The sequence below is a fragment of the Dendrobates tinctorius genome, unplaced genomic scaffold, assembly GCF_039654945.1.
Source record: "Dendrobates tinctorius isolate UK_male_01 unplaced genomic scaffold, ASM3965494v1 ptg000030l, whole genome shotgun sequence".
NCBI lineage: Eukaryota > Metazoa > Chordata > Amphibia > Anura > Dendrobatidae > Dendrobates > Dendrobates tinctorius.
Window position 1 is genome coordinate 9,581,433 of NW_027361698.1, and position 6,535 is coordinate 9,587,967.

The following is a 6,535-nucleotide window of genomic DNA, read 5'->3' on the forward strand; positions in this document are numbered from 1 at the left end:
TGCTTATGTGCTGATCAGCAGAGCTGATCTTTTGTTCCAATGTGTCAGGGAGAAGTCTCCAGGTAGCTGGTGAGACGGGCAGAACCAGTTACCTACAAACCCACCCAGGGGGTCTGTTTAAGAACGCTATTGTAAAGTGTGAATGAGTGGTTGAAGGACCTGTGATGAGGTCATAGCCATGTGACCCGTGGGCGTGGCTACGGACCATATAAGGTGGCCAGGGTAGGTCACAGAGAGTGAATGCAGGGACCCGGTTGGTCCGTTTTGGAAGGTCCCGTCTGAGAGAGATGGGGCTGTCTTCCTGACAGCAAGTGAACGCTGTATTAATGGCTGCACGTGCCTGATAGTTCCCTGGAGGGAATGAATGTCTGCAGTATGGAGAAGCAGCCATGAGGTAAACCCAGAGAGGGGATACAACTGTGAGGCTAAGAGAGCCTGTGTGCTGGACATGGCACAACCTGTGTGACTATAGGGATAACAGAGTGAAGCTCTGTAACGGACGCTATGCTGTTAATATGAACTTTATGTTGCCGGTCATGGTTTATTATGCCTAAATAAACCACATGGACTGTGATTGGTTTATGGAAAACCCGTGCCGGATGTGGTTATTTGGCTGCCAAGCGAGTATCCCCTACCCGAATGACAGCGCTACCTTACAATTGGTGGAGAATGCTATGGGCAGCGTTGTAGCCTTGTTGCTAGGAGCAACGGAAGAGGACTGCAAAATTCGGTTGCTAAGGGCAACGGTTTTCAAAGGCACATTGGTGGAGTGCTGGCAACGCTGAGCCAGGAGGGTTGACGGTCTTGAAAGCCATGTGATGTGCTGCTCACCGGGGTCAGTGGAAAAAACTTATGGGACTCCTCTGCGGTAGAGGGGTCCAAGAACCTGCACGGCCAGCAGGTGACGCTCATGAAAGCCGTGTTGTACTGACCAGGGTCAGATAAAGAGACTGGTGATTGCTAGGGTGCCTCTGCGGATATGAGGTACCCGAGGACCTGTGTGGCCGACACAGGTAATGGACACGTGTTCGTGTTGTACCGACCTGGGTCAGTGAGAGACTGTGTACCTGGAGGGTTTAGTGAGCAAGGTCCTGGAGGGTCAGTGTTGGGAGGTTCTGGGAGAAGAATCGGATCCCTGGAGCACGTGGTATGACCTTGGACCTGGTGAGGCGTGAGTGTTGGGCAGTCTCAGGCGGAGACGGATGTCCTGAAGAGCACCCGCTGAGCCCCTGGACCTGGTGAGGCCGGTGTGTTGGGAAACCCTGGGAGGAGGGTCGGCTCCCTGAATAGCACCCGGTGCGCCCTGTGTGTTGGACGGTCTCAGGTGGAGACGGGGCGTCCTGAATAGCACACAGACAGGACACGTGAGTTATGTGGGGTGTTTTCTTTTCTCAACTCAGCCTGCAGTGGTTCAGTGGGAGTCAAGAAGGTGACAAGTGGCTTGCTGTAACTCGGCGGGGTTACGAAGGTGACAAGTGGCTTGCTGTAACTCGGTGGGGTTACGAAGGGGACAAGCGGCTTCCGGTAACTCAGCGGGGTTACGAAGGTGACACCAGTAGCTGTGTGTGAACGGCAGCCAGTGGTGTCGGTGATCGGTGACAGCAGGAGCTGTGGTGGTGCCAGCAAGGACTTGTGTGGTATCGTAAGAGACATAAACTGTGTTGTGTGAACTGCGGTCTAAGGAGACCAGTAAAATGGACATCGGGAAATCCCGAAAGGGGGCGGTGGCCCAAATCAGGGTGGTAGCCCAAAAGGGGGTGGAGTCCTAGAAGGGGGCGGTGACCCAAATTGGGGTGGTAACTCAAAAAGGGGTGGAGTCCCAGAGGGAGGCGGTGGCCCAAATTGGGATGGTGGTCCAGAAAGGGGTCGAGTTTGCAAAAGGGGCAGCACTGGGTACCTCAGTGGGAAAGTCTGGGGAACCGCAGTGTGTATGTCTTTTGAGGAGTGCGGCAATTTTCCAGATAACGATGGGCCACAGGTGTGTACCGTGATGCTGCACTGAGAAGGAGTCTCTGGTAGGCTGGACTCAAAGAGTCAGGTGACTCTGACAGGAACTCCGCTCGTTTTATCTCTGACCGAGAAAAACGTCAGGGTTCGCTGCGACCACGGGGTCATTGTGAATTAAACGGTGGACAGAGTCCTGATTGACATGACAAAGGGGATTAACTGTCAAGGTGGTAGTATGCCACCAAACTTAGTGCATCCCTTTGAGAGGGGTCGGGACTTTGTCTTGTTTGATATGTGGCAGGAGGATGGAGACGTTCCTACTGTTGGGTTAGCAGACATGGTGACGCCTGCCAAGCTGGACAGGTCAGTTGTAGAAGTGACTGGAAGAAGGGGTACGTCTGCCCAACTTACGGACCTGACGTCTCGTGACATGACGGATGGTGGGCTGGGAGATGAGACGACTGGAGTGGACACATGGTCAGAGGGTAACTGGGGGGTTCTCTTGGCTGATCGGCGTGACTCAGACTCTAGGGGTGACTGTGGCTTTGAGAGAGAGAGGGAGCACAGACTAGATGAGCTAGAGAAAGAAGTGTTCGAGCTCAAAGGTCACCTGGCATTGTGGCAAGGTCTGAATAAGTCCCTCAGAAAAGAGGTAGGAGTACTCACAGAAACTGTAAGGTGTCTTCTGCGGGAGAAGTGGGACAAAGACTTACAGCGGCCAGGCCTGAGTGATGAACGGAGTGAAGACAAGAAGAAACTGGAGAGTATGGAAGCAGAGATGATCCATATGCAAGAGAAGCTTGCTGCAGCAGAGCATGCTAAAAAGCAAGCACAGCAGGAAAGAGATGAACTGGCTGATGTGATGCTCTGGCTTTGGAAGAAAAAAGGCGGTTAGAGTCTCGCATTGTTCAGCTTGAAGAAGTGGAGGAAGAACACGGCAACGTTGAATTAGCCAATGACAGGCTGAGAAAGGCCACACTTCAGGTTGACCAGATGAATGCTGATCTGAAGACAGAACGTAGTAATGCTCGGTAGAATGAGAGTGCCCGTCAGCAATTAGTTCGCCAGAATAAGGAGCTAGAAGCAAAGGTTGCACTACTGGAGGAACAGCTTGATGCGGAAATTAAAGTGCGACAATCTGCAAGCAAACAAGTACGTCGTACGGAGAAAAAACTGAAGGTTGTACTAAGGCAAATGGATGATGAAAGGCTTAGTTCTGAGCAGTACAAAGATCTGGCGGAGGGAAATGATGTGCGTCTGAAACAGCTGAAACGCCAGGTGGAAGAAGCAGAGAAAGAGGCTCAACGTGCCAATACATTGCACCGTAGATTACAGTGTGAACTGGAGGATGTTACAGAGACAGCAGGTGCAATGAGCCGTGAGGTTAATGCACTGAAAAGCAAACTTAGACGTGGTGGGGTACCTTTTGTTACAAGACGCTTAGATAAAGGATGGTGACTAAACAGTGTCTGACGACGCAGACAGACCGTTACTGGAGGGTCAAAGACGACAACCGACATTCTGACCGCTGGGGGCAGGGGAGGCCTAACATAGGGATGAGGCCGTATGACAGATGGAGACGTTCTCTCGATCTGTGGAGCAGGATGTAATGAGTGCCCGGTCTCGAGATCCTGGTGTAATGTTGTGTGTTCAACCCCACAAGTTTGAACAGAGGGGGGAGGTATGTGGTGTAGTGACCTTTGTCCGCTAGGGGGCGCTGTGTGGGTGTCCCAGGACGAACAGCCTTGTCCAGAGTGGTAACAGGAGCAGGGTGCTAAAGGATCGTTATGTATCTCAAGGTGGGTGGCCTTGGGATGGAGGCTTGCTTATGTGGTGATCAGCAGAGCTGATCTTTTGTTCCATTGTGTCAGGGAGAAGTCTCCAGGTAGCTGGTGAGACGGGCAGGGCCAGTTACCTACAAACCCACCCAGGGGGTCTGTTTAAGAACGCTATTGTAAAGTGTGAATGAGTGGTTGAAGAACCTGTCATAGCCATGTGACCCGGTGGGCGTGGCTACGGACCATATAAGGTGGCCAGGGTAGGTCACAGAGAGTGAATGCAGGGACCCGGTTGGTCCGTTTTGAAAGGTCCCGTCTGAGAGAGATGGGGCTGTCTTCCTGACAGCAAGTGAGCGCTGTGTTTAATGGCTGCACGTGCCTGATAGTCGCTCGTCAGCGTCAAACACAAAAATGCATTCTGGCCAGCCAGACACCAGCGCTCAAAAAATGGCCCAGGACATTCGAGCACGATCAGCGAGATCACAGCGGGGCCCGGTCGCCGCTATATGTCACACATAGCAAGGACACTGTTGCGTCACAAAATCTGTCACGTTTCAGCGATCTCACTGTGTGAGACGGGGCCTTTAGGCTATGTTCACATGTCCAGTAATGATTCTTTACAACAGATCCAGCAGCAATCCGTTGACAAAAAGATGTGCAGACGCTACTTTTTAAGCAAATAACGGATGGGTGTTTGACCCGTTTTCCATAGACTTCAATGTTAAAAAAAAAAAAAAAAATGGATCAAGGAGAGAGCTGTTTTTTAAAACTGGACTAAAAAGTAGTGTTTGCACAACTTTTTTGTCAATGGATTGCTGCTGAATCCATTGTAGCTGATCACTACTGGACATGTGAGCGTAGCCTTACATATTTAGAAGCCCAAGTAATGGATCTAAATATACAGCTTGTAAAACTCAGGAGTGTTATGAGCTCTCATTCTGCTCCTCCAGTTGAGAGTTCTCCTTCCGTTCTCCCTCTGGTGGTGACAGGAGGTAGTGAGGTTGGTTTAAGTGGTAGTGATCTGCCACCTGATGAGAAGGATAACGATTGGATCTCTGGAGTATCAGACTGGATATAAGACAACCGACGCCCTATCCTGCTGCTGGTGATTCAGTCTGCTTCTCAGGTCTTGGACTTCAGCTCTCTTCCAGTCTTCTTAAGTTAAGTTTGTTTTTTGCTAATGTTCACACTTGCGCTTGTTGTTCAATTCAGTTTTTTGTGTGGTCAGCTTGCCCATGCTGGGGCTATGCTGAACTTCCACTCCTATTAATCTGTATTTGCCAATTTGCCTTTTTGTCCCTTATTAGATTGGCCTCTTTTTGCTCTGTTTCAGAGTGCTGATATAGTGGGAGAAGTCTAGTGACTTCAGGGTTAATTTTGCTATCAGACGTATTGGACATTATTTTTGGTAGGGTTTTTTGGGCAGATTGCAGACAGTGGCTTTCCTTTCCTGTCCTTTCTAGTTAGTCGGGCCCCATCGTTTGCTCAGCCTATTTTCCTGCCTGTGTTTGTGTTTTCATCTTGCTTCACCGTCAATACATGTGTGGGGGCTTTCTTTTCCTTTGGGGTCTACTCTGGGGCAGTTAGTTTTCCCTTTTCTTGCTTTAGGTTTATGTAGTCCTCCGGTGTTGACGAGGCGTCTAGGAACAACGTAGGAACGCTCCACTGCTACTGTTAGTTGTGTGGTTAAGATCAGGGATCTGCATAGTGACCAACCTCTCTGGTTTTCTGGGACTTAGCTTTTTGTTGTTCCTCCTCGGTGACCTATTCATAACAGAATCACCAGCCATACCGCAGATTCTAGGGTACTCAAAAGCAGGGAAAGATTGTTTAAGGGAAAAGAAAAAAAAAAGTGTCAGAATTTTTTTTTCCTCTCTTTTTTCTGGGGCCGTAGGAGGATTTATTTTTTTTTCTAATGGAGATTAAGCAATTGTCTGATCGTGTGGAGTAACTTGCTGCTGAAGTGCAGGGAATTTCTACCTACCTCATTCAGTCACATGCTGCTGAACCTAAGATTCCTACTCCTGATGTGTTTTCTGGGGATCGGTCTAAATTTCTGAATTTTAAGAATAATTGTAAATTATTTCTTGCCTTGAAGCCTAATTCATCGGGGAGCTCTGTGCAGCAGGTTAAAATTGTTAAAATTGTCATCTCCTTGCTGCGCGACGATCCCCAGGATTGGGCTTTTTCTCTGACACCTGAAAATCCTATTTTGACTAATGTGGATGCATTTTTTTCAAGCCTTGGGGTTGTTGTATGATGAACCTAATGCTGTTGATCAAGCTGAGAGAACCCTGTTGGTATTAGACCAGGGTCAGGATCCTGCAGAGTTGTACTGTCAAAAATTCCGAAAGTGGGCGGTCCTTACTACATGGAATGATAGTGCATTGGCGGCTCTCTTTCGGAAAGGTTTGTCAGAGACCGCAAAAGATGTTATGTTGGGATTTCCTGTTCCTTCTGGTCTGGATGGCTCTATGTCATTAGCAATTCAAGTTGATCGGCGTTTACGTGAACGTAAAACTACACGGGAGGCGCTGCCACCTTTTGAACAAATGTCTGAACGTATACAATGTGATGGGGTTTTGTCTAGGGCGTAACGTTGGGAGTTTAGAAGGCGTAATAAGCTGTGTTTTTTCTGTGGAGACGCCTCTCATACTATTTCTGTCTGCCCTAAATGAGAGAAACGTTTTGCACACACATTTGCTGTGGGCAGTATACAACGTAAGTTCCTTTTGGCAATTACTCTGATCTGCTCCTTGTCCACATTTTCCACTAAGGCTGGTTTCACATTAGCGCTTTTGTGCGCATGC